The sequence below is a fragment of the Sturnus vulgaris genome, chromosome 8, assembly GCF_052056855.1.
Source record: "Sturnus vulgaris isolate bStuVul1 chromosome 8, bStuVul1.hap1, whole genome shotgun sequence".
Classification (NCBI taxonomy): Eukaryota; Metazoa; Chordata; class Aves; order Passeriformes; family Sturnidae; genus Sturnus; species Sturnus vulgaris.
In genome coordinates this window covers 5,062,104-5,088,021 of record NC_142250.1, presented here as the reverse complement: position 1 = coordinate 5,088,021, position 25,918 = coordinate 5,062,104, and the positions used below count along the sequence as shown (strand labels likewise).

Below are 25,918 nucleotides of genomic sequence, written 5' to 3'. Positions count from 1 at the left end.
AGGGAGTCAATTATAGTCTTGAAATTCTAGAACATGCAATCCACACTTCAGAAACAGTGTTTAATCTGAACCTTTTCCTGCTGCTCTAAATATCATGTGGAGCTGCTAATGAGTTAGACATGATGATAATCAGAGAATGGATTTCAATCCTAAAAAAAACACACTAAGTTTGGGTATTTCATATCCCAAGCTATTTTACATCAATTGTTTAGTAATGCAACATGTGTTTGCCTTAGAAGCTCTATGTGTATATAAAATGGAAACTATTGGATTTTTATTCTACATTTATATAATTATTGTATGTCTCATTGTACTGGAGAATATGTAGAAAAATATCAGTGTATTTTTGTTATACATAAAAGCATTTCATGATGCATTAATTCCAGAGGATTAAACTGATTCTCCATCAGGCTCCCACACCACTGCCAAGACAGGGAGCAGTAAAATTGCCCCACAAGGTCACTGGTGAGACCAGGAAAGTGCCTAAAACATCTGGCAGGAAAATGAATTCCAGATTTCTGCAGCTGCCTTCTGCCCTTGCCAAGCTGTGCCATGGGAAGGCTGGAAATTTGCTTTAGGAATTGAACTGGTTTAATGTTTTTATTTAAAAAGTTGAATTTTTTTTTTAAGACAAGAAATTGCACTATTTCATAAAGAATCAATATAGAGCTAATCCTTAAATTATATAGGTTCACAGCACACTTTTTATTTAAATTCTCATGCTGTTTTGGGGAATAGTTTCTCCAGTTCTGGGTATAGTGGGATACTTTGGGATGATGCAGAGGAAAGAGGAATCAAGTGCCAGAGCTGTATTTAAGTTAAGCTGAAGTACTTCTAGATTTAATATCTCTTAGTTCCTCCATGCTGGCATTAAATATAATTTTGTATCAGCGATTGGAAAGATGAATACATGCCGAGTTTGGATCAGAAGCCAAATTTATTAAGTATACAAGGCATTTGTATAGGGTTTTACTAGTATGGCACTTATATAGGGTTCTATTTGTGGTAACAGTTTCCCATTGGTTACACATTCTTCATGATATCACCTCATGTGGTAACATGATCTTATCACAAGGTTTCACTACATGTTTCTTGGTCACTTCTTGCCCAGGGAGCACTTACCTTGTGTCTGTCTCTTCCACGTTTCTGTTTGAGTAGGCCTAAAATATCACACCCCTTTACCAGTTCCATTATACTCTCTGTTTTATTCACCATAATTTTGGAGAGATTAGAAAGGAATAAGCAAGTCTGCATGCAGAGACATGAAGCAGAAATTTTAAGGCTTTAAGTTACATTTTTCACACTCTAAAGGAAGGATAATAAAAAAATCACTCATTTGTTCCCTATCCTGAATTTTTCCTTTAATCTCCTATTAGTACCCATGTCTAGTGACACATCCCTTAGCAAGGTAAAGCTTCTCTGTGGTGCTCTACAGCTGCCTCTGCATGCAACAAACCCCTTTTCATTCATATGTATGGAGGTCTGGGCCCTCTACAGTGGTCTGGTTTCACCTGTCACTTTGATTTTAGGTCAAATACATGACAAAGGATTTATTATACCCTATAATATATTATGATTACCACAAAATCTCTAACTCTGCCTCACACAATAATTTCTGGTACTGCTTCTTTTCTTAATGCAGACACTTCCTCCATAGTTATTTCTCCCAGCTTTTTCTTCCTCACATTCTGTGTCACACTAGAATTTTTTTCAATTTAGACTTAAAAATAAAAGTTGTGAAATTTAAGGACTGCATTTGTTAGCAAGAAAATTAAAACAGCTTCCAGCAACAATATATCAAATCAATCTGTATCTGTGGTAATTATTTTAATACAGTAAAATTCATAAATTAGATCTTAATAGGTTTAATAACCCAGCAAAACATCCTTCACTTTTGTTACTGGATTCTGCTTGCAGAGTATTGGTATCTATTATGACATTTTTCCCTAAATTGAAGTTAAATTTATTACTTAGAAGCAAAATATAAACCAAAAAGGCAAGAAACAAAATTTTAAAAACGAACCCCAAAAAGACACACAGAAACTGTATGCTTTTATTTGACTCTGTTCCATTTTCTTTGGTACAACATTCCCCAGGGACACCATACTCCTGTTTCTTTGGAGTGGCACCTGAATTTTGGGGCTGCAGCTGCCTTGAGTGAGCTTTTTTCTCTGCTTTGCTCTGCAGAATATTCACAGATGTCAAGGTCTGTACCCTGAATTTTTTGCTCTGCACTGATGGCATTTTCTGCTGCTGAGGGTAAAGAGGTGCTATGTCAGTTAACTGCTTCCACAACTTCCTTAGAGGGTTGGGAAAAAATGCTGCCTCCCCCTGTTTGTCTCCAAAAATCTGGTGGAACAACTATAAGTCAGGAGCTGAGTCAATACTTATTTCCTTTTTCCTTTGAGATGTACCCTCATAGAGCTCTTCACTTTGAATAAATCACACAATAAAGCAGGGCAATTTCCATAATCCTGGTTCCCTGCCCTAAACAGAAGGAAAAGGAAGGATTGCTCAGCATCATGTCAATTAAAAGCCAAACAAACACATTGGCATTGCTGCCTTGATGTAAATTAGGTATAGAAGGTTTTCTGGCTCTGTGTTTTGACTAATCCTGACTAAGCTTCATCTCCACCAAAGCTTCGTTTAGACATGGCTGGATTTTGCAGACTAAATGAGTCATTAGTAAAGCACCCCTAGCAGTTCCTGAAGGGCTGCATGAACTTCAGAAAAGCCCAAGCAGCAAGTCATTGGGAAAGGAATTTATATCTTGTCTAATCTAATCTAATAAAAATAATCGGCTATATAGAAAGAAGAAAGGACTGAAAATGAGGGGGTGGGAGGGGGACAGATATTCTGCAAAAGGAAAGTCCTGAAATTGCAGCAATACCGGGACAAATCCTTTATAAAAGTGCTTATCCTAAAAGTGTGGGTGGTTTTTGTTCATTTTAGAAAAATATTAGATCAAACATCTTTATTTTTCCATCCTTATTTTTGCACTGCGGCATTTGGTTGGGGTTTTCTGATTTCCTCTCTGACCATAACCAGTGTCTCCAGGATTCATCTTAATTCAACCTTTGCCATTCTCAATGAATTGGGGCAGGTTCTGTGTTTGGTTTAGTTTGGCTGGGCAGTGTGACTTGTGAATCCCTCCATGGCAATTCAATACTGTGGAGTAATTTTCTTTCACTGGTGTGGTTTTAAACTTACACTTTGTACAAAGTGAGCTCTTTGTGATCCCTTATTTTTGATACAGAGGTTTTCTTGGAGCCACTAAATAGTTGAATATTCCATTTAGCAAAAAAGCTCTTTTTTTGTTGTCTTTCTCTATCCTTCCCTGCCAGGTTGTGTGTGTTTTCTGTGGATTAGCAGCACTAACTCTTCTGTGTGTTTGTGCCTTGTTGTCAGACTCAAGCTGTGTCACACAGAAAGCTCTTCAGCCCACCTCCCTGTTTTCTCCATCATGAAATGCTTTGTATTTCCTCACCTGTGTAAGTACAGCTCAGAAATTCCTTCAGCTGCATTCCTTAGTGAAGGAGTTCAAAGAAAAAAGCCTCCCTTTTGTGTCATTTGATACCTCTCTCTTCTAGGAATATCCAAGTTTGAGAGTTTGACAGTGGATGTGTAACTTGGCTGCTGGGAATAACCCAGCATGACTGCAAGAAGAGGAAAAATCCAGATTGCCTTGCTGAGAGTCCATGTAATCATCAAATCCAAGGGATTGACTGGGAATCCAAAGTAACCTCTTCTCTGACTGATTAGAAGTCTTTAATATCACAGAATCCCAGATGTGTTTCGGTTGGAAGGGACCTTAAAGCCCGTCTCATTCCACATGGTGCTATGGGCAGGGGCACCTTCCACTATTCCAGGCTGCTCCAAGCCCTGTCCTACCTGGCCCTGACCACTGCCAGGGATCCAGGGACAGCCACAGCTGCTCTGGGCACCCTGTGCCAGGGCCTGCCCACCCTCCCTCAGAGGGAAGAATTCCTTCCCAATATCACATCTAACCCTGCCCTCCTTCATCCTAAGGCCATTCGGGTAATTTACCGTTCTGCAGTTTGTGTATGTTGGTATCTGGCCAGCCCAGATGTACTGTGCCAAACCTTTAATGGTTTTTCACTGTAGATTCTCCTCTAACACAAGGCATTTAGGCTGGAGAGGCCACCAGACACCTGCCTTTCCAGCAATCTGTGCTGGATAATCCTGCTGTACATTAATCAGGATGCTCTGGGACGTAGCAGCACATTTTGCTCCTGTGCCCCCTGCAGCGAGGCTGCTCTCAACATCCTGCCTCGAGCTGCCCGTGGCTCTTTTACACATATTTATCCTGTGCCCACAGCCTTCATTTTTCTGAGCTTAGTTTGCATTTGCCCTTGCACAGCTGGTGTGTGAAGAGACCAACAGTCTCATCTCTGTGCCTTCGTGTTGTCAGATTTAAGAAGTTAAGCACATCCTGCCTTGTTTTGTTAAACTCTTGAGGTGTTTCTCCCCTCACTAATTCCTTCTCTTCACCTCCTCTGCACTCCAAAAAGATTAATTTCAAGTACACAGCCCAGACAAGAGGTGGTGTTGGAGATAAGACCTCACATTGCTCCCCAGGATCTCAGCAGGCCTCTGGCTCTACCTGAAACCAGGCAAATGGACATGGCAAAAAGCAGCAGCAAAACTGAGGATTAAAAAAGCATTTTGAAATGTGAGCGGCTTAGGGAAGTGAAGCATGAAACTGTAAAATCACACACTTGGCATGTCCTGCTCTATATGTGGAGTTACCAGTAAGTATTTATGACATCAGAGTTTTGATTAAATATTTTGTATTATTAAAAGTAAAGCACCATATTTAATTGTTGTGCAAGATCCAGGACCAGCTGTTCTGCTTATCTTCTACTTTATCAGCTATATAGTTTGATCATATAGATGGATCATTTTAGGTTCAGAATTGTGTGGTTTTTTTGTTTTTTTTAATCAGTGGTAAATTTGGTGACTTTTGGTTAATTTCAGGTGTTAGGCTGGTTGTGGTCATTCAGAAGTATTTTTTCTTGTTCTCCCCTGGACTGATTCTGGGCTTTTCCACTGACAAATAATGGATTTAAGGAATCCACAATGTGAAAAACTGGTCTGCGATGCACTTTATGATTTGATGTTTGAAGCTGCTGCACGATCTGTGAGACTGAGCCTCTGCTGTCGTGTCTGAGAAGGTTCAGGGTTTTGTTCTGGAGTTACTGCTGTGTTTGTCCAATGCCAGCTGGGAAAAAAGTGCTCCATAGCCCTAAGGAGACATTTCCAAGCTACTGAGTCATCTCCTTGTGAAACTCAGGATCAGGACAAAGCCCTTCAGGTTCAGATTTTCACTAGACAATAATCATCTCTCCAGGTTTCATCAAGTATTTGAGATGTAGCAAGATGACACACTTTCATCATCTCCTGATATCATGAAGTTTTCCACTTTCCCCTGGCACAATGACCGTTCAAACACACTATGGGAGTGTTCAAATCTGACATCCTACAGGAATGTTTGCATCTGACATCCTACAGGAACGTTTGCACCTGACATCCTACAGGAATGCTCACATCTGACCTTTTAGGCTGCTTCTGCAGATGATGTTGCTCACTCTGTGGGGACTTATTTATCACTGGGAGCAGTTCAGGCAGCAAGTGCTGCAAGCTCAGTACAGCAGCTTTTTGTTGGCTGTGCCTGAAGAGATGCTCCTGCTGCTCCATGAATCTGGCTCCAACCTTTTGGGGAGCATCCATGCTCCACATGGAGCCCATTCCTGGGCTGGAATTACTGCCAGGCTCTCCTGAGGTGTGCTTTGAACTGGGGTGCTTCTGTCTTAGTGTAAATTCTCATGGAATCATGGAAGGGTTTGGGTTGGAAGAGACTGAAAGCTCATCTCATCCCATCCCTTGCCATGAGCAGGGACACCTTCGACTATCCCAGAGTGCTCCAAGCCATATCCAACCTGGCTTTGGACACTTCCAGGGATCCAGAGGCAGACACAGCTGCTCTGGGCAGCCTGTGCCAGGGCCTTCCCACCCTCCCTCAGAGGGAAGAATTCCTTCCTAACATCTCATCTAAAAAAGCCTAGGTGTCGGACTTTAATGCTGGACCATAGTTGCTCAAACAGGTTTTTTTGAGCCAGGCTTTAGAGGTTGTGCTGTTTTGTGCAGTCTCAGCCCTGGGCTGGAACTAAAGTATAGTTACAGGGCTGGGCTGGGTGACTTTTAATGAATCCTAAAATACTCTATCTGAATATGGAACTTCCATAGGATCTGGGCCCTGTTTTGCAGAACTCCTAAATGGCCTTATTTCTCATTCTAATCTGGTATAGATTATTAATTTGCTTCAATACCTTTATTTTTAACCGTGTGACTTCGATTTTAATGTCGATTAAACCTTGGATTTTCATCTCGTTTGCAACCTAGTCCAAAACAATGTCTGTGACAGAAGTTCAGTATCTTATATGGCTTATTGTTTTTAACTTGTTCTGGAGAAACCTTTCACATCTGTTGCTAATTATCACTAAAATCAATACATTAATGACTTGCTTAAATACACTTTCACTTAAATAATTTTCATAGTGTGTTAATTGCTGTTCCAAGCTAAGATTTTTTTAACAGATATGTTTCCCTCAAGCAAATGTCTTAAAGTGTTCTCAGCTGTTGTTTTTTCAGGTGTGGTTTCTCTGGGTTTTGTTTTTCATTTTCTTGCTCTTCAGCTTGTAAGTTGCCTTTTTCTGAATAATAAAGGCAGCTGTTCTTAACACCAGCCTTTCCCCTCCTGTGAAAGAGTACCAAATCCCTTCTGGAGGAGGGATGTGTATTTTAACTTTTATATGTTGAGAGAACATATTTGGAACAAATTGGGAAGGATTTCAGACCTACAGCTGCTCTGGACTTAGGTGGACTAGAAATAGAAACAGGAAAGCTGATGTGTTTTCCATACTTTCTGATATAGTTTCAGAATCATGTTTCAATTCATGTGTATGTGAACGGCTTAAACTGAATTATCCTGAGAATTTTCTGATGTTAAAGTTTGTTTTGGCTTCCCAGGTTTTACTCAGCTGATAAACAGTTTATTCCACCAAAACTGAAGGTGCCCACACTTGTTTTGAGAACTTACTTTTATTGTTGCTGTCTCCTTGGCTGGAAGGAGCTCTGTTATACATTTTCTGTTTCTCTATTGAACTGTGCTGCAGATGACAAAGTCCAGCCTACTCCTACCTCTACAATTTCTGCCCAAGTGCCCAATTCAGTTTTCTTCCAGTTGTTATTTTAATATCATTCAGTAACTCATTATTTTCGTAAAGTCTCTGGGCTTGGTGATGTGCTGGCACCAGCTGCTGCCAGAGGTGCACAAGTGCCCTGCTGAGGGCAACAGGAATGGTTTGTGATGAGTCCTCTCCTCCTGACCTCAGCTGGGGAATTATTTTTAGCAGTGCTTTTCTCCAGGCCCTCTGTTGTTTGCTGAGACAGTGCAGCTGCACTAAAATACCTCTGTGCACAGGGCATTTTGCATTTCTTCAGCTGGACTCCCAAGGTAAGAGGAAAAGATGAAATTCTTCACGGCTGAATTGTGGAATTCCAGAGAAAATGCGTGTTTCATCTCCTCCAGCCTTGCCTCTGACTATTAAAGGCACAGAGAACACAGCAGCCTCTCTTAGCCCTTATTCAAAACAACAAAGAAGAAACTAGATTTTTTTTAAAGTGGAATCTGCCCTGCAACCATTTCGATTTTTTGTTTGTTTGTTTTTTTTGGTTTTCTTCCCCCTGGAGTAGCCAATAATTCCAGAAATCAATGTCCAGAAAAACTGATTAAGAAACTATCTTATTCTTTGTGCTACTGTCAGCCAACACTGTGTTTTAAAACATTGTCTAATTTAGCATATTGAACCACAATATACGTGTTCTGTTTCTTGTAAGGCATAGAAAGGAAATGAAAGATCTCTTTAAAGATTTTTAGCCCTATTTCTACCAAGAGTTAAAAAACAATAACAATAAAGTTGCCAAAATGATACAGAGATTTTATCTCAGGCCTGACTGTTCCATTGCTTTCGATCAGCAATATTGGACATGTAGGGATTTTTAGCTCTGTAATCATTTGGATTATGCCTGGTTTTTGTGAAAGCAAAATTGCTCCGTTTTAGTCCACTTATGAATAACAAAAGACTGCAAATCTCAGTCATGGTGTTTGGTTTTCTTTAATGTTTATGTTGAAAACTTAGGGAAATTGGTATCTAGAGCTTATAATTAAAAATCAAATACGAAATTGAGGCTGCATCCTGCTGCAGGATTGATTCAAGTCATCCCTAATGATGGGGGAATGCTTCTGCCATGATTAGACAGCTTCAGGCTCAGAGGAAAACCCTTTAATTAGCTGGGAGAAGAGAAGCTGCTGTGGCTGAGGCTTTGCAAGGTGCTTAATTTGCCTACTTGTCTTTGGCTGCAGGTGCCAGTAATGCTGGAAAAAAACGTGTTGTAGAAAATTTTCAGGATTTGTGAAAGAGATATCAGAGGACTAAATTATTTCCTCAATTCCCATTTTTTTTAGTATTTTGCCTTGTAGTAATCTATAAATACATTGATTTGTCTTTGAACATCATAATTGTCTCTCTTAGCAGTGATGGCTAAACTGACTTCCTTCATTTATTCTCAAAATAATTGTTGCAGTTATTCCCATGTTTTGATTGTTAACCATGGAACATACTGATTCCAGAGGTACTGATGGCCATGGAGGGCATATAGTCTGATAAATTTTTTTATGTCAGGATACATTTCCCAGGAATTTTGTTGGCTTCCTAAAAAAATCTTTATCACCACATCAGTAATATTCCTCAGTTCTTGCCATCCTTTAAGACTGGGACTGTTTTCAGAACTCAAACAAATACTGCTCTTTTAAGGGTGATTTTTTTATTTTAAATCAGTGCAAGAGCAATGCAGGAATACACATCAGTTTAGAGCTTCCTGTCAGGTTTTATACACACTGCCTGAAGCATAAATCACTTAGAAATTCATCTTTCAGAAATCATTGCCACTTAAAGGAATATTTATCCTTTCTATGGGCTGGACTTGAAAAGCCCTGAAGGAAATCAGATGCTTTTGGAAAGGCTTGATGAGATGTCTGGGCTTGCAGTAGGATGTGTTTTTAAAAATCCAACCAAATACTTGATCTTTAGCATTTTTAAGGTGGTATGATAATGCAGACTTGCAGCTGGACTTATTTCTTATCTGTTCTACATTTTTTTGTCCACCAGAATGACAGCTGTACTTATTTTTTTATGGCCATTCTGTACATCATCATTTATGTTTTGATTGTGCCGTGTCTGAACATGGGGAGATAAATGGAAGCTGTTCAGAGGAGCAAAGAATGAAGATGGTGGTGACCAGTTTAATGGCATTCCTGGAACAAGCATTTAAAGGGAGTTACTGGAAATATGGGAGTTTTGGGACCTTCCTTTCCAGAACACACCACCAGTACACCTGGGGTTGGCCTTCCAGAATATTTTGGGTACAGATCCCTCTTTTCACCCCATCCTAAGGTGCTTCTTGGCCTTTCCAGATGGGCATCACTCTCTGTGACTAGGCCTTGTCCTGGTCAAATTCCCTTATCACATGGACACATAACACTAGGGAAAGATAGCAGAAAATCAATCCCTGACACCTCACTTGTCACACAGGATGGATTTGAATACATATGAAGAATTCTAGCCAATTCATTGAACTCTAAGTACAGATGTATCATTGGCCAGGGAAAGGGGTGTGTTAAGACCCCAACCAATTACATGCGTATATCTGGGAGATTCAAACCCTCTGTATTAGAAGAGTCTGGGAACAATAAAGGATCTTTTGTCATGTGGATCTCTGAGAGTACTGTCGACTCTGTTTACAATGTCCTACTAACGTAATACTCACTGCACTCTGGCTCTGTTAGTACTGTAGTGAGGTGCAAAAGTGATGGAAAGATCAGAGGAAACAGGCCAGGGAATCTTGCTTGGTATAGGATTAGGCCCCAGAGTGGGCAGTGCTGGTGATGGGAGCTGCTGCTGGCACAGAACTGGGGGCACTGGTGGATCTACCTGGGGGCTGAGCTGAGCCCTTCAGTAGGGCCCTGAGAGGCTGGAGAGATGGGTGGAGAGAAACCAGATGAGGTTCAACCAGGGAAATGCACGTCCTGAGCCTGAGCAGAAACAACCCTTGGTGCCAGCACAGGCTGGGGGGACTTGGAGCAGCTCTGCGGGGAAGGACCTGGGGGTGCTGGTGAGAGACAAGGTGACCATGAGCAGACAGAGTGTCCTTGTGGCCTGGAGGGCCAGTGGGATCCTGGGGACATCAGGAAGAGTATGGCCAGCAGGTCAGGGAGAGATCCTGCCCCTCTGCCCTGCCCAGTTGAGGCACATCTGGAGTGTTGTGTCCAGCTCTCGGCTCTGCATTTTAAGAAGGACAAGGAACTACTGGAGAGGGTCCAGCAGAGGCCACAGAGATGATTTGGGGTCTGGAGCATCTCCCTAATGAGGAGAGACTGCAGGAGCTGGGCCTGGTCAGTCTGGACAAGGGAAGGCTGAGTGGGGATCCCATCAAGCCGCACAGACATCTCCAGGGGATGGCAGAGGAGAGTGCCAGGCTCTGTTCAGTAGTGCCAGTGACAGAATGAGGAGCAGTGGCCATATGACACAAGTTCCACCCCAACATAAGGAAGAACTTTCCATGGAGGGTGGCAGAGCCCTGGAACAGATGCCCAGGGAGAGTGCCCCTCTCTGGAGACATCCCAAACCCAGCTGGGCATCTTCCTGTGTCACCTACTCCAGATGCCACTGCCTGGGCAGGTGACTAAACTGGATGATCCCCAGAGGCCCCTTCAGCCCCAGCTATTCTGGAATTCTGGGAATATTTACTGTGCCAGTTTGTGGCTCTGCAGTGGGCTGTGTATGATGCAGAGCTGGTGATTTTGTCTGATACTACCCTGCCTCATGAAGGGCAGGAATTCCAGGTGATTTTTACCTGCTAGGAGCAACAGCATTAATCCTTGCCTGAGCAAGGATTGGAACAGTTTCCTCAGGTGTTTTCAGTATGCTCTGGGAAATTATCTTGGCTCCCAAGCATTTCAGGCTGAGGACACGGGGAATTCTTTATAAAACGCCCTTCAGCATGGCCGTGCATCATAGCACCCCTATTTAAGGCAGGGGCTCATTTTCCAGTTTGCAGGAGGGTCAGAGGGAATATCAGCACATCCTGGGGTCAACTCTGTATCCTCAGGGTTGGCAGTTCCTGCTGTCAGCATCCTGTAATTAGTGTTTAGGAACTGAATTATTTAGTGTTCTGTGTTTTATAGCTGCTGAAGGGATGAATTTTATTTACTGGCTCAGCAGCTGGTTATTCCATGTCTGAGTAGGTGGATATTAATGGAGAGAGCTCTTCACTCACTGCCCTTGCACTCCCCAGATTTGTTTCTCCTATCCAAGGAATAGATTCTCTTTCTTGAGCAAGGGAGAGCCATGTAAACTGTGTTTAAAGGGTGTAAAAATGGTTGGTTTGGGTTTTTTTTGCCTAATCTCATGGGGAGTGAAAACATTTTTATTATAAAATGCCACACTGCCTTATCCCCTCTCACAATTCCACCTCTCCTGAGCCATTCTGAACAACAGGTTCTTCACAAGTCTGAGATCAATGAAAGGAGTCTGTGGGATTTTAGTCTTTCACTGATTTAAAGTCTCTCACAGTCACATAAGTAGATACTACAAAAAAATGAAAAGAACCTCTGTGTTAAACCCTGTAAGCCACAGAGTGACAGAGCGACTCTGGATAAAGCATGAGTTTTAATTCCAAATCTATTTTATTTCCTACAAGACCTTAATGTTATTATTTGTAGCTATAAAGACATGGCTGACCTAGAATAGACTATATTTTTAATCTCATTGGACAAAAAGTTTCAATATTTATGTCTTGAATTAATTGGGTGATTAGTTTTGTTTTAAACATGACTGAGGTGACTCTACAATGACTTTACAAAGGAAAGGTGATCCTGAGGTCCCCTCCAGTGTGAGGTCAGAAAGGCTTAGCAAAAAATGTTTATTTTATTATACAGTTAAAAGTCACTACAAATGTGAAACTTATATGAAACTTATCTAGATCTTGTTTGCATTTAGTTTGAAACTTCTTTTTTTAATGTAGACTTAATGCAACAGTGCTTTGGTGAGTTTTGGTTTTGTTTTGGTTGGTTTTTTGTGGTTTTTTTGTGCCCATGATCAAACCTCCTTTCTTAAAACACAATAAGGAGAAGTTATTTTAATAAGTTTATTTTTGTTGTGAATCTCATTATGTATATCCAGTAGGCTGACTCTTAACTTTTTAATTTTTAGAAAAGAGCAGGGCAGATCTTTTTTTTTAGTTTTTCAAAACTAAGCCATGTCTGTTAAAATTAATTAGAGTTGAAGGTTAGAATGTCAGTGCTGCTGGAGTTGTTATGATACATTTTTAGGAGTCGAATCTCAGCAACATTTAGAATCACAATCAGCAAAATTCAGTGAGAGGAGCTGAGGGAGGATGCTGATTAAACTTATGCTTGTGCTGTTGCCCTTGCAGTGATTTAAAGAAAAAATCACCCTAAAAAGGGCAGTATTGCGCAGTCAGGAGTGGGAATGGATCCTCATGGGTTCCTGGCAACCCAGAATTCTGGGATTCCAGACAGAAATTCTCTAACTTGCCAAAATAAACAACCAAATCATCCTTTCATTCATTTCAGATTCATTTGAGGGGATTTTAAACTTTAAATCAGAGTACATAGAAAATAAAATCTGCCAGGCAGACTGAGAATGCAGCATTTAAAAGCCAGTGAATTGGGGAGGTTTGACCATTCCCTCTGCCTGGTTCTTTTGTTATGCTAATGGCATCTGGAATTTTGGATGATAGAGGGAAGAGCTGCTCTCTGCTGTACCAACCCAAGGCTTTCACTGGATGTGGTCATCAACCTTTCCTTCCTGCTGCTGGCACTAACACAGGGTGGTCCCCAGCACTCTGATGTTTAAAGGGAGACATCAAAGACAAATCCCTCAGCTGGGACTTAGGAAATGCTGTTCTTCTGTCTTTATTAGTGCAGGAAATAAGATTTTGAAGAATCTACTTGGGTTCTGGTCCTTTGGCTTGGAATTAAATTCCTACCGCTCATTTATGCACACAGAGAAGGTCAGCAGATCATGAGGGGGCTGGAAGATTGAATTTGAATGGAATATGCATTTCTCTGACCTCTGAGAGCCCTTGCCTCACCTGAAACCGCCCTGCTCCTTTCCTTGTCCAGAAAATCCTTCCTCTTTCCTCTACTAAAGACATCAATGAACAAATTGGAAAATCTGAGTTGAGCTACTTTTACATGAAAGACGCTAAAGAATCTTGGCTAATCAAGACAATGTATTCAAATCTGAAAGTTAATCTGGTGAGCCTTTATAGGTTTTGGAGCTGGAATGGCAACTGAAAATTAATAATTTTGTATTACAGAGTATTTTCATATGGTTGGGAATGGCACAATGCTGCAAGAGCTGTGCTGATTCTGGACTTGCTATTTATTTAACATTTGTTTAAAAATTAGGTTTGTATCAGGAATTAAAAGGATTACATTAAAATTAGAGATGATTAGGTAAACTGTTATGCCACTTATGGGAAATTTAAAAATAGCTTTAGTATAATAAGAAACTTCATTATATTAATGCAAAATATTTTCCTATCATTAACAAATTAAAGCATGTTCCAAATGTTACATTAGCTCCTAGGGAAAAAAAATCAAAATCTTAATTTTTTTAGAATTATTGCTTTGTTGATAAATTAACTGTTACCTACAAAGTATTTTCAGAGCATTTCCCTGATCTCAGAGAAAATACTCTAAAAAAATATCATCCAGCTTGAAGGGGAAATAGCCATTTGAGTTATTTTCTATCTCTTCCCTCAGCACCTAATATTAAATTAATTTATTAACGGTCAGAAACAACTACAAAGCAGTGCTGCACTACTGCTAATTTTGATTTCCTCAGAAAGTGCATTGTTGCTTTCACTTGGAAAAAACCAAACTGTGCTTGCTAGAAATAGCAATGAGATGCACAGATGAGAGGAATTGTCACGGGAGCGTTTTATCATCCATGGGAAGCAGCTCATGATCCTGCTGTACTTTCCTTGTGTGGATTGGGAGAATTAATTTGTTCCCTGCCCTTCCCACAACCAGGAGAATGAAGCCTTTTCTGACCAGGGGGTTTCAGAGATAACAAGGCCACACACAAAAATAAATGATAATTTTTTTAGGTGGGTGAGATTGTATTTGTGCTTTGTGGCCAAGCACAGACATGCTGAAATCTGCTTTTTGTTCTTATTTTCTGCCTGTAACGTTTCACGGGGATTTCTCAGAGCAGCCTTCTAGCAAAGGGCCACCATCAAGTGGTGTCAGGAATGATTTTGGTGTCATCAAAACTCATTCCCTACCCTGAGTATTTCCTCACAGCCAGGTCCCCACTGCTCTGGGGCAGAGTCTGACTTACAGATTTACGAACTTATTTAAGGTTTGTACAAAAGCAAAAGAAACTCTGCTTCTTGTTCCTTCCTCAGCCTGGTTATAAATGCAGCCAGTGCCCTTCAGGAGGCAAGAGAGGGAGAGTGTCAGGATGTTCCTGCCTTTAAAACTGCAGCGTAGGAAAAGCCAAATGAATAAAGTTCTTTGGCCCTGGAATTCCTCCTTAGTCTCAGTTTTAGTGAGCTTTAGTTACATACCTGCTTGTTCTGTGTGCTTTGCCTCATCCAAACTCAGTAACTACAGAATTAAATATTGTCTGTGTGCTTATAAATGTATAAAATAATGGGAGAAATAGAATTATGACAGTGATACATGGATGTATTTTGGAAATCATACACAAGCACAAGGAACCATCAATCTAGTCCTGCAACAGTTTTCAAATTTATTAAGCCTGTGCAATGAAAATTTTAAATGAACTCATGTATTTTAAATCACCGTGTTTGGCACAGCTGAGCTTGTTTTGTTGGTGGTTGTGGTCAAATGACCTCAGAAAATAGTTATTTTGAAGTATATTCCCTCTTGCTGAAATCAAGGCTGTTACTTGAAGGATAGGTGGGAGAATATACTCAAAGGCATTAGTTATAAATCAAGCCAATCCTTTCTCTGCAAAGCCTTGATTTATGCATGTCAAATTAACTTTTCCAAACTTGCTGAAATTTATCTCAAACACGGGGCTTCTCAAAAAAAAGGAAATGAAATGTATTTGTGCTGTGCACTCAAGGTAAAATTTTGGAGTCAGTATTAATCAGGAGCAATGTGTTCCAGGATGAAGGGAACGTAATTCAGCAGATTCCTTTGGAGCAGCAGTTGTTCTCCTGACTGATAGAGGGATCAAAAAAAATGGTAAGAAAACTTCTTCTTTTAACTGGAAAGTGTATCTTCAATTCTCTCCCTCTCTCTCTTTTTTTTTTTTTTTAATCACTATATTAATAATCCAAAAATGCATATTGGGAGTTTTGATGGTGAAGTGTTTAACAGATAAAACAGGCAAAGATGAAACTGTTTAACTGGAATTGTGTAATAGTGAAGAAAGTGTGATGGTTTATTACCTCCAGAGGTATAACTAATGTGTCATTTCTGCTATTCTGCATGTACAAAAAATAGTTCTGGGGTCTGGGATAGATTTATTACTGTTCATTGATTGCCTCATTCTGTAGCAGGACGTTTCTGGCAGTAAAGCAGCAGAACTGTCACATCCATCATGATGTGTCAGAGATGTGTCAAGACTGGGGCTCTTTTTTGAACTTTACTGCTCCTGAAAAATGTAGCTGAGCATTATAGGCAGAAGTCTGACATTTCCAAGATGAAAATCAATCTTTCTTTATGTGGTGATTCTCAAAGCAGACTTGAGCTTTGATTGCACAAGAAGTGGTTTCACATGTCGGGGGATACAACAGGGATACCAAATAATTTGGGTAACAGATCTGGCAGGTGTTCTGTAATGAATATAAATTGGAGAAATGATCATAGAAGAGATACTCAAGTCAAGATGGCATAGCAAACATTGATCTGCTGCTGTCGCAGCTAAGAACCTGAAGGTGTTTCTTTTTGGTTTGTGTATTTTTTTTTGTATTTCTCTTTGCTGTGGATTAAAAGGGTAAATACAGCCTACTGTGAATTTGTATTCCATATTATACCGTATTTAGTGGGAGAAAAAAAATGAAGAATTGTTTAAATTAGTTGCCAAAGCATGAGAAGCAATGAAAGGGTCTCTTGTACAGGAAGGGAGGGCACATGAAACACTTTGACCTTTAAAATGAAGCTGAAAAAAATGTTCAAGCAATCTATATAATTGTAATACCTTGAAAAAAGAAAAGTCATTGTGTCACAGGTCCAGGGGCTCAGCACCTTGGCGTTGTGGTGTTATTAGAGACAAAAAAGGACAGTTCTGTGCTGGCAGCTGTGTCTAGAGGCAGCAGAAATCTGAGGAGAATGGTAGCACAGAACCACAAACAGCCAGACAAGCACAAATTTTTAGATGCTGGGAGCATGATGATAAAATATTTTGATATTGGGCTGTTTCCAAGGGAAGATGTTAGGAAATAATGAGCAGAGCAGTCTTGCTTTCTCATATTTTTTATTCAGGGAAATATCTAAATAAATAAGATGATGATGTGATACTCAGTTGTCCCCTTCCACAAGCAAGGAGCATAGAAATTCCATGTAGTAACCACTTTCAAAGATCAGTTTAAGATAATCAGTTGCTATTGAAATCAGGAGGTTTCAGCTTGGTTGTTTCTCAGTTTAGCCACTCAAATGCACGCTGATTCTCCTCACAAATAATGCCCTGTCAGCCACAAAACACGGACACAATTTTGTTAAGGAGTTTAGCAAGTCATGAAATCCCTAATTAGGGGAGGAACAGTTTGATCTCTTTGAGTTTCTAACATTTATTTAATTTAGGACAAACAGCAAAAGTCCCTCGAGCACACAAGTAGTCTGAAGTTTAAACAAGATGACAGCTAAAACGGATCGATGATTTCTCATCCCTAATGAGTTTCTATTAATAAGGTGAAGAAAGATTTCCAAGGTAAAGGCACCCAGAGAAGCAAATCCACTCCACTCCAGAGTGGACTCCATTAACATAAATTGCCTTCAGCCCATTAAGCCTCAGCACTGAGCTGTTTTAAGCAAGAGTTTGTTTCTAAAACTCTGGAAGGCAAGGAATTAAACACCACCTGAGTTTTAAAAGCATGTTTTCTGAGCCTTAATAGAATGACACTTTGTCTTACTTTTGTGTCTCTAGTCATGCAGGAAATTAGAGGACTGGCTTCTTCCTGCAGACTTTGGGTTTCAGGCTTCAGGCTCAATTTGGCAGCTTATATTGCTCAAATTGGCTTGTAAATGAGATATTTGTTTCTAAAGTATGACTGATATCAACTTGCTTACAAATACTTACAACGTGGGCATGCCTCTCATTTGGTTCTGTAATTATATGATGGTTTTTCTTGTCAAGAGAGCCGAGAAACTTAATATTGATTTATGTTCCTGAGTTTCTGAAACTGCAATGTGTCATTGTTGAACATAATTTAGAGTGGCCTTTTTTAATCTTGTATGTGCCAAGCTTGAGCTCATTTAGGGCTGGAATGATCTCAAAAATCATTTAACCCTTGTGTGGGTGTGGTGACGGTGGTCATGAAGATGATGTCATTGAGGTGTCTGATTTCTTTATGGTTATCTGTTTGCTATGAAATTATATTTTCAGTCAAGGCCCTGAATAAATTCAGCATGAGAATTATTAACATTCCTATCTCTTGGGTGTCCTGTGAGGCTTTATCTTCTCACAGCAGGACATGGACATGGATGCTCTGCTTGCCTGTGTCCAGAATGCACTGGAGGTGCTGCAAAGTTCTGTGCTGACACCCCAATGCCAGGCAGACATTGAAGGGATCTATCTATGCCTTCTCAGTAAACTGAGTTCCTCAGTGATGCCCAAAATGTTATTAAAATTTAAAAATGCCAGGTTTTGATGGAATAAAATCTCAAATGATCAGTCTTTCTTGATAAACAAGGAAAAAAAAGGTAAAAAAATCAAGTCCATTCTGGGATTCTGTAATTCTATGATTAGTAGATTCTGTGTTATAATAATACCTTAAGGGGCAACTACATTTAAGGAACATAGTGGGATGTTTGTTTTCTGTCAGGTTTTTCCCTTATATTTGCATTCCAGACCATCTGGAGAGGCCCAGACAAACTGCAGTCTGTGCCCTTAAGTCTCTGTTGAAATCACTGCATCACAATTCCCCAGTTCAAAGGAGGCTGCCACTGAGCTGATGTATTTAACATGCAGGTAAATAAATACACAAACCTAGTCCATATATTCAATTAATTTTCATAACAAAACTAAAATCATGATATTGAGAATTTATTTCAGCTTTTGCATTAATAAATTGATGGTAATATTTTGAATATTAAATTCTCCTGGAATTTCTTTTGAAGCGTGATGCATTGAGAGACAGTTTGTGGGATGTGGAAATTAATTTTTGACACATGTTGACATTGTGATCGGAGCTCTAAGTTTCCCAGGGTGAAATGAAAACGAGGAGGTGATCCAGGAGTAGCTGGATCATGTGGACTCTCTGTCATGGATACTTTTGTCTGTATGCTGAACCTGTGCTTCTCAGTCCCTGACCTGGAATCCCACAAGGAAGTGTGGGATATAGGCAGGGATTGGGCTATTTGGTTTCATTTGCATTGGGAGATTTTTTTGTTAACTCAGTGCTAACCATTCAAATTTATTCAGCTCAGTATGAAGGGTTGAGGTTTCAGGACTGCTGAGCTCACCCCACGAGTTTCTTCAACTAGGAGAGGATAATTCCTGTCAGCTGGAAGGTTTGAGTAGCTCGAACAACACAACTTTCCTCTGAGGGCTGGTTGCTAGTGGGATCGAGGGCAGTGGTTGGTTGCAGTATTAAGAGGATCATCACAAACATGAGGTGAGGAGGAATCCAGCAGAGAGGTGGTGAGAGAGAGCAAGGCTCGTGGACTATTCCCAACTGCCTTGTCATGGAGACAACTGTTAATAGAAACTGGGAACTGTTCATTTATTTGTTATTTGATGAGTAGAGCAGCATTTCTGTGCCTTCACAGACTGACTGGTGTCAGAGGGGGTTGTTTATCATAAAGTCTTGTCCTTGTGGAGGGAGCCAGGCACGGGCCCAAATTGGTGCATTGGTCAGAAGGGCACATACCTGAGAGGAAGTGTTTTGGCTGAGCTGCTTTGGTCAGATGAAATAGGCCTCCTGCTGGAATGCTATCCTTGTGCAATTGTTCTTTCCTAGTTGCTTGCGGCTGGGAAGTCTAGGATATACACCAGCAGTGATGTCTGTTCAATTTTTCTATCCAAAACCCCCTCTCAGATGTACCTTTAACAACTCTTTAATTCTGAACTGTTTCCAATTCTGATAAAATTGCATTAATTACTCATATTCCTGCATTCATTTTGCTATGAAACAGAATACGTTTTCTTTGTGTTATTGCACAGCATTCTGGAACAAACTGAAATCCAGGTTCTCTAGTGTTTGTGTCATCACAGAAGATCATTGAAGCACAGTCTGAAGCAGCAGAACTGTTCTGCACTCACTGGGGGCGCATTTGTGCATTGAGGATTGCAAAGAGAGGATGTTTTCCCATCCTGTACTGACAGATTTGCTGGCAGAAATATGTAGGTTAGGTCAGGTGACTATCCAGTGATGCTGTCACCCTTTATGTTCGTTTAGGAGAGTGTGGGCCAGCAGGGGCCCTTTGCTACCTGTTGTAAACAAGGAGGAGTGTTAGGTTTTCCTTCGGCTGCCCAGAACATCCTTTCTGCAACAGCACCAGCCAAGTCCCTTTATATCTGTGGGCATGGAATGGTTTTGGATCTGTTTAGACTTCCAAAGCACATTGTCAGAGGTGTAGGGGAAGGGAATGGGTTCTGTTTCCCCCAGTGATGTTTTGGGACAGAAGGACTGGATTGTTAAGAACAACTCAAAGCTTTCACACTGTCTACCTGTTCTTGGAGAAAATTTGTGTGGGACAGTTGACCTAGGTTGTGGACCTAGAAGGCCAGTGGCCCCTGGGCTGTGCCAGCCGTGGGGTGGCCACAGACCCAGGGCAGGGCCCGTCCCCTGGGCTGGCCCTGCTGAGGGACCTCGAGGGCTGTGACCAGTTCTGGGCCCTCCTGGCCAGAGAGCCCTGGAGGGGCTGGAGCGTGTCCAGGGAAGGGAACGGAGCTGGGGAAGGGCCTGGAGCCCCAGGAGAGGCTGAGGGAGCTGGGAAAGGGGCTCAGCCTGGAGAAAAGAAGGCTCAGGGGGAACCTTCTGGCTCTGCACAACTCCCTGACAGGAGGGGACAGCCAGGGGGGGTCGGGCTCTGCTGCCAGGGAACAGGGACAGGACAAGGGGAAACGGCCTCAAGCTGTGCCAGGGGAGGCTCAGGTTGGAGAGCAGGAGGAATTTCTGCATGGAAAGGGTGCTCAGGCCTTGTCAGGGGCTGCCCAGGGAGGTTTGGAGTGCCCATCCCTGGAGGTGTCCAAGGAAGGGCTGGAGGTGGCACTCAGTGCTCTGGGCTGGGGACAAGGTGGGCATCGGGCACAGCTTGGACTCCATGGCCTGGGAGGGCTTTTCCAGTCTCAGGGATTTTTGACTCTACTGCAGGGCTTCTGTGGTAATGTGGAGTTTGTTTTTCACAACTGGAAACAAATAGTGTATTTTTAAAAGCCAAAAATAGTTCCATATATAGAATCAGTAGTAAAATCCTGAAATGTTTTTTCGTGTTCCTTTAATGCAGGGAGGCATCCACCTCTTGAGAGTTATTGTCACCTTTACATCTTAATTATTTCTGAAATTTACTTGAATTTTCTTTCAAGGACAGGTTGGATGGGGCTCTGAGCAACCTGTTCTAGAGAGTGACATCCCTGCTCATGGCAGGAGGGTGGAATAGGAGACTTTTAAGGTGCCTTCCAAACCATTCCAGGATTCTATGATTCTAATCTAGTGTTCCACCTTGCCAGAGAATAGCAGGTGAGTCAGAGGTAAATACTGGCAAGTATTTCATATGCCACAGTGTAATAATTTATGCTTGAAATGAGCTTGTGGATCTCCTTTTTGAAGTTACAGCTCCTTCTCTCTCTAAAACGGGGTGGTGGTGGGGAGGGAGGGGTTGTGTGTGTGTCTATATCCCCAGTTGGAGGAACAGGTTATGCAGTTTGCTTGGGTTTGGGGGCATTGCTGCATAGACAATTCTGCCCACAGAGCTACAGACTGGTGCCATGGAGCAGCAGATACACTTTTTCATCTCCTTTTTTTAACCCAATGGGTTTGTGTTATCAAACCTATTTAAAAAATGTCTTCTCCCTAATGAATGTTCCTGATTCCTTCAAGGTTACACACAAATTTTTTCAAACTATGAATCAGTCCTTTGAGGGTTGTCTCAAAATTGGATGCATATTTTTTCTGTTATGAAATTCAAAAATCTTTAAATTTGTCTAAATTTATTCATTAAATATATATGTATATATAACATTCTTGTTATTAAATATATTTGCCTTATATATTTTGCATAGAGAGTATGAACGTTGACTGACCATATATACCCTCAGACTCCCTACCACGATATCTTAGAGAAGACTAACTTAAAACTTAATTTAGTCCCAGTTCTTATAAAGGGCGAAAAGAAAAACAACTTATTCTATTCCTGGTGTGAAATTGTCTGCATTTCCTCAGCTTGAGGTTTACTGATTTCCACGTCTGTGATGTCAGGACTGGAGACAGGCACCTCATCCCCCACAGTTCTGTAGCATTGTGACACCAGGGGAGGTCAAATCAGATATTAGGGGGAAAAAACTCGGTGGAAGGGAGTGGTCAGGCATTGGAGTGACTTTCCCAGGAAGGTGGTGAAGTCACCATCTCTGGAAGTGTTCAAAAATTTTCTGGATGTGGCCCTTGAGATGTGGTTTAGGGGTGATGCTGGTGGTGCTGGGGAGCAGCTGATGATATTGAAGGTCTCTCCCAAACTGTGATTCTGGAAGCCATGACATGAACTTGTCAGGTTTGATTTGGGTTAATTTCTTCAGCTCCCAGGAGATCTGCTGTATGTCTGGGTGACTCTGCTGGTCCTAGGCAGATTTCCACACCCAGACAAGGAAAACTTATAAATAGCAGTGTAAATCCTCAGCAGCTACTGAATCTCTACAGCTCCCAAATGATCCCAGTGATCAGGCCACTGAAAATATTTGGTGAGCAAGCTTTTCCTTCAGTTTCTCAGGCAGCCAACTGATTGTGCCGACCAAAGCAATGTTTTTAGGAGCGTGATTTCTCAAGGGCTCTGATTGCTGTGTGCTGAACAAGAGGGATATTGGATGTAATGCTAAAACTGCTTATTTATAAATTAATGTTATCTATTAAAAATTAGTGTTGAAGAGGCCTGATTGCCATTCCAGTCAGTGGTAATATGTTCCTTGAGAAGTCGTTAGTCATACTTTATTTTTCATTAACTTGCTAATTTTGGTGGGGTTTTTTTCCCGTGTGACAAATTTTATTCATATTTCAGGTTCAACTTCACCTGAGTTTAACCAATGACCTAATGCTTCACATGTTGAGCATTGGAATGGGCTGTCCAGGGCAGTCCTGGAGTCACCATCCTGGAACTGTTCAAAAAAATGAGAGGATGGGGCTCTTTCTGGTGTGGTTTAGTCGCCGTGGTGGGATTTGGTGGAAGGCTGCACTGGATGATCTTGGAGGTCTTTTTCAGCCTTATTGATTCAATGGTTGCATGACTGGCAGCACTTCAGATGATTTTACAGCTGTCATGTTTTCTGTTTGCATTTCTTTCCTTCCCTTGCACTGCAGACGCAAAGCTGAGGCAAAGCCCGGCCTAAAGGGATCACTCTCAATCTTCTTCCTAACAAAAGGGTGAAGAGAGCATTGCAGAAAAAAGACCTTTCTGCATGCATATCTTTTGAAGCTGCTACTTCTCTTCAAACTGGAATGTTTTCTATTTAAATATTTATTTTCATTGCTCATGGTAACCGCAGCTGTCCTTATGTGGGGGCATTCACCAGGATGAAGCATGAAAGCTCAAACTACTTTAAAGTAGATTATCTACATGTGCTGTGGAGGAAAAATATCCATCTTTAATCAAATTACACATTATCTTTTGTTTCAGGCAAGTAGCTCCTCAGAAGAGATAGAGATATGAAAGATTATGACAAAAAACCCTATTCAGCAGTAGTCCACGATCATGTTTAAGACCAGGCTGTGGTTCAAAACCCAGTAAATCTTGACTCTCATTCTGTTAAACCTGGCAGCAATTGGATTTACACTTCCCAAGATCAGGAAAAAATTAATTCAGAGAGAAGTAATGGTGTACATCCATACAGTATGTCACATATATTAGATCATGTATATTATATTAAAATGTGATAGCAGGGAGAAGAATAGCAAACATGTGGTGTTGGTGAATGAGCACAGAGACTGAAGAAGTATGAAATAATGGAAATAATGAAAACAGACAAAATCCATATTAAAAAAAAAAGCAGTGCTGGAAATTAGGTTACTAGCACTTGCCTTGAGTCATTGAGTTGCCCGTGGTCAAAACATTCAACTCCAATACTTAAATACCTAAAACTGGACATAAAGGGAAAAAATACCTAATACCTAATAACTAGCAATTTTATTTTTCTCTAAATGCAACCAATGCAACTTAAAACCTTTAACCTAAAGTTGTTTTCTACTGGACCACGGTGGCAGGGATGTTCAAGTGCAAGTAACTTCTATCAGTGTGCGGGTAGAGAGTTCCTTGCCAATTGCTCTTAAACAGGCAGGGGTTTAATACACTCTTAAGGGATGAAATGAAAGTGTATGAGAACACCTGAAAAAAACACAGATGACTTCCAGAAAGAAGCAGAAATATGTCTGTCAACTATTTCCTGCAGTTTTCCAAGAGATGAAATGGAGATACATGAGACAGATACACCTATAGCTCATGTGTGACATTTTGGGGCAGAATAAGGGCACTAAAGGCAGGGAATTCCTTCATCCTGCTACATAGTTTTCCTTAGGGAACCTTCTGGTCTGGGATCTGGTAGAGAAGAAATGGTCAAGGAATGGAATGTGTTCATTTTCTATGAGTTTTCCCAAACTGTCTTGGTTAACAAATCAAGGACTGTGTGTGAGTCTGTTTTTAAAGAGAGAACTCATTGTCTTCTTAAGGCAGAAACTTTAGGGTCAAGTAGAAAATGGAGCTCCTGTCACTAAGGATGTTTTGTTTCAGTGTAGACATTGAAAAATAAGAGACCAACTTAGTAATATAAAATTATCAGGGTAATCTGTTATTTAGACAAGTGGAGTCCCCGTCCCAGGAGGTGTCCAAGGAAGGTGTGTACAGGACACTGAGTGCTCTAGACTGGTGACAAAGTGGGGACTAGATTGAACTCCATGGGAGTTCTTTTTCAACCTAAATGATTCCATGATTCTAATTCCATTTGCTACTCCTTCTCATTTTCCTGGTTTTTTTTGGAGGCTGTTTTTTCTTCGGGGGGTTTATTCTCCTTTTTTTTAATGTACTTTATTTCTGGAATATTTATTTTATAAAATCTGTGCACATTTTCCTTTATCATCTCCTGGCATTTAACAAATTTGTGGTATAGACACCACTTAACTCACAAAATTTTAGCTCTTTTAGGGTACGTTGTCTATTAAAGCGCTCTGGTTTGGAGGAAATACAGTGATTACCAAAGTCTCTGAGGATTCAAAGAAATGAAAACAGCATATGAGCAGTCTTTGCTGATAAAGCTGGAAAATTACTTAAAATGGTTCGTGCTAGAAATGTATAAAAATGACAAGATTTCCTGGGGCTTGTGATTTTGGTGGCCTGACTGTCTTTATTTGGTGTCATTTGGTGTTACAGTTGGTGTGTCCATGTGTCATGTTATCAACTTGTAGCATTTATTTATTAATTTAAAATAGAAGTATATTTCAGGACTTACGATCTGTCATGTTTTAAATCTAATAATACTCTTTCTTTATCCCTGAGTTTCTGTGTCTTCATCCCACTCAATTTCTATCTCTGATTGCTTCATCACCTCAGATGTGCGAAGTTTGTGGTCATGCAGAGAGAGAACGTTTGTCCATGACCTGTAATTTAATGATGGGCAAAAGTTCTGGAGAAAAATCCAGGAATTCTAACATTCCTCAATTGTTATCAGTTCTGTTATTATTAAATCACACACTCAAGTGCTAAGTAAGTAGAAACATACAAAAATAACTATATGTTACAGGATGATGAGTGTTAAATGAAATATTTTAGCTGTAATTTTGTCCAAAATACTTTTTGATAATGAGTTCTTGGTTACCTGCTGAACCTTCAGGTGTGTGGTAAGGTAGAGTTTATCACAATCAAAATTCCCAATCTATTTTGAAGTACTTGAGGATGTTTCCTGAAAATTATAATCTTCTTGTGATCTGTCAGAGGAAATTTGAGCACCTGGAGTTAAGAGCATCAGACCAAGGGAAAATTAAAAGAAGGGGGAGAGGGGACATAAAATCAGAATATGTGATAAAACAACTGCAACTAGGCAAAAAGATAAAAAGGGATAATGTATGTGATTATAGAAGAAAAATTGATTAAAATCTAAATAAACTCTGGTCCAAGAAGTCCCTGACCTGAAAACTTTTGAAAGCCAGGAACTTGTTTGAGTGAAACAAAAGGGATTTTCTCACAAGAATTTTTCATTGAAAAGATTCTCACCTGATTTTCTGTGGTCAGAGTCAGAGTCACACAAACAGTGGGAGAAAAGAAATGGAAAAATAAACTTAGCCATTGATGTAGGGATTGCTTAGGGGGAGATCTATATGCAAAACAAACTGGTAAATAAAGCAGGAGCTAAATAAC

The 25,918-nt window shown here is 40.6% G+C and overlaps 1 protein-coding gene across 9 annotated transcripts in view; it reads left to right on the top strand.

Annotated features, from left to right (window-relative positions):
• Nucleotides 1-25,918, top strand: part of PCDH15 (protocadherin related 15) — a 643,743-nt gene that overhangs the window by 153,087 nt on the left and 464,738 nt on the right. For 7 of the 9 annotated variants that reach the window (XM_088168755.1, XM_088168758.1, XM_088168745.1 and 4 more), the window contains one exon: nt 15,311-15,388. The exons of the other annotated variants lie outside the window; for them this stretch is intronic. The gene's annotated coding sequence lies outside the window, so the exon portion shown is untranslated. The remainder of the gene's footprint in view (nt 1-15,310; nt 15,389-25,918) is intronic. 9 annotated transcript variants of the gene reach the window in all.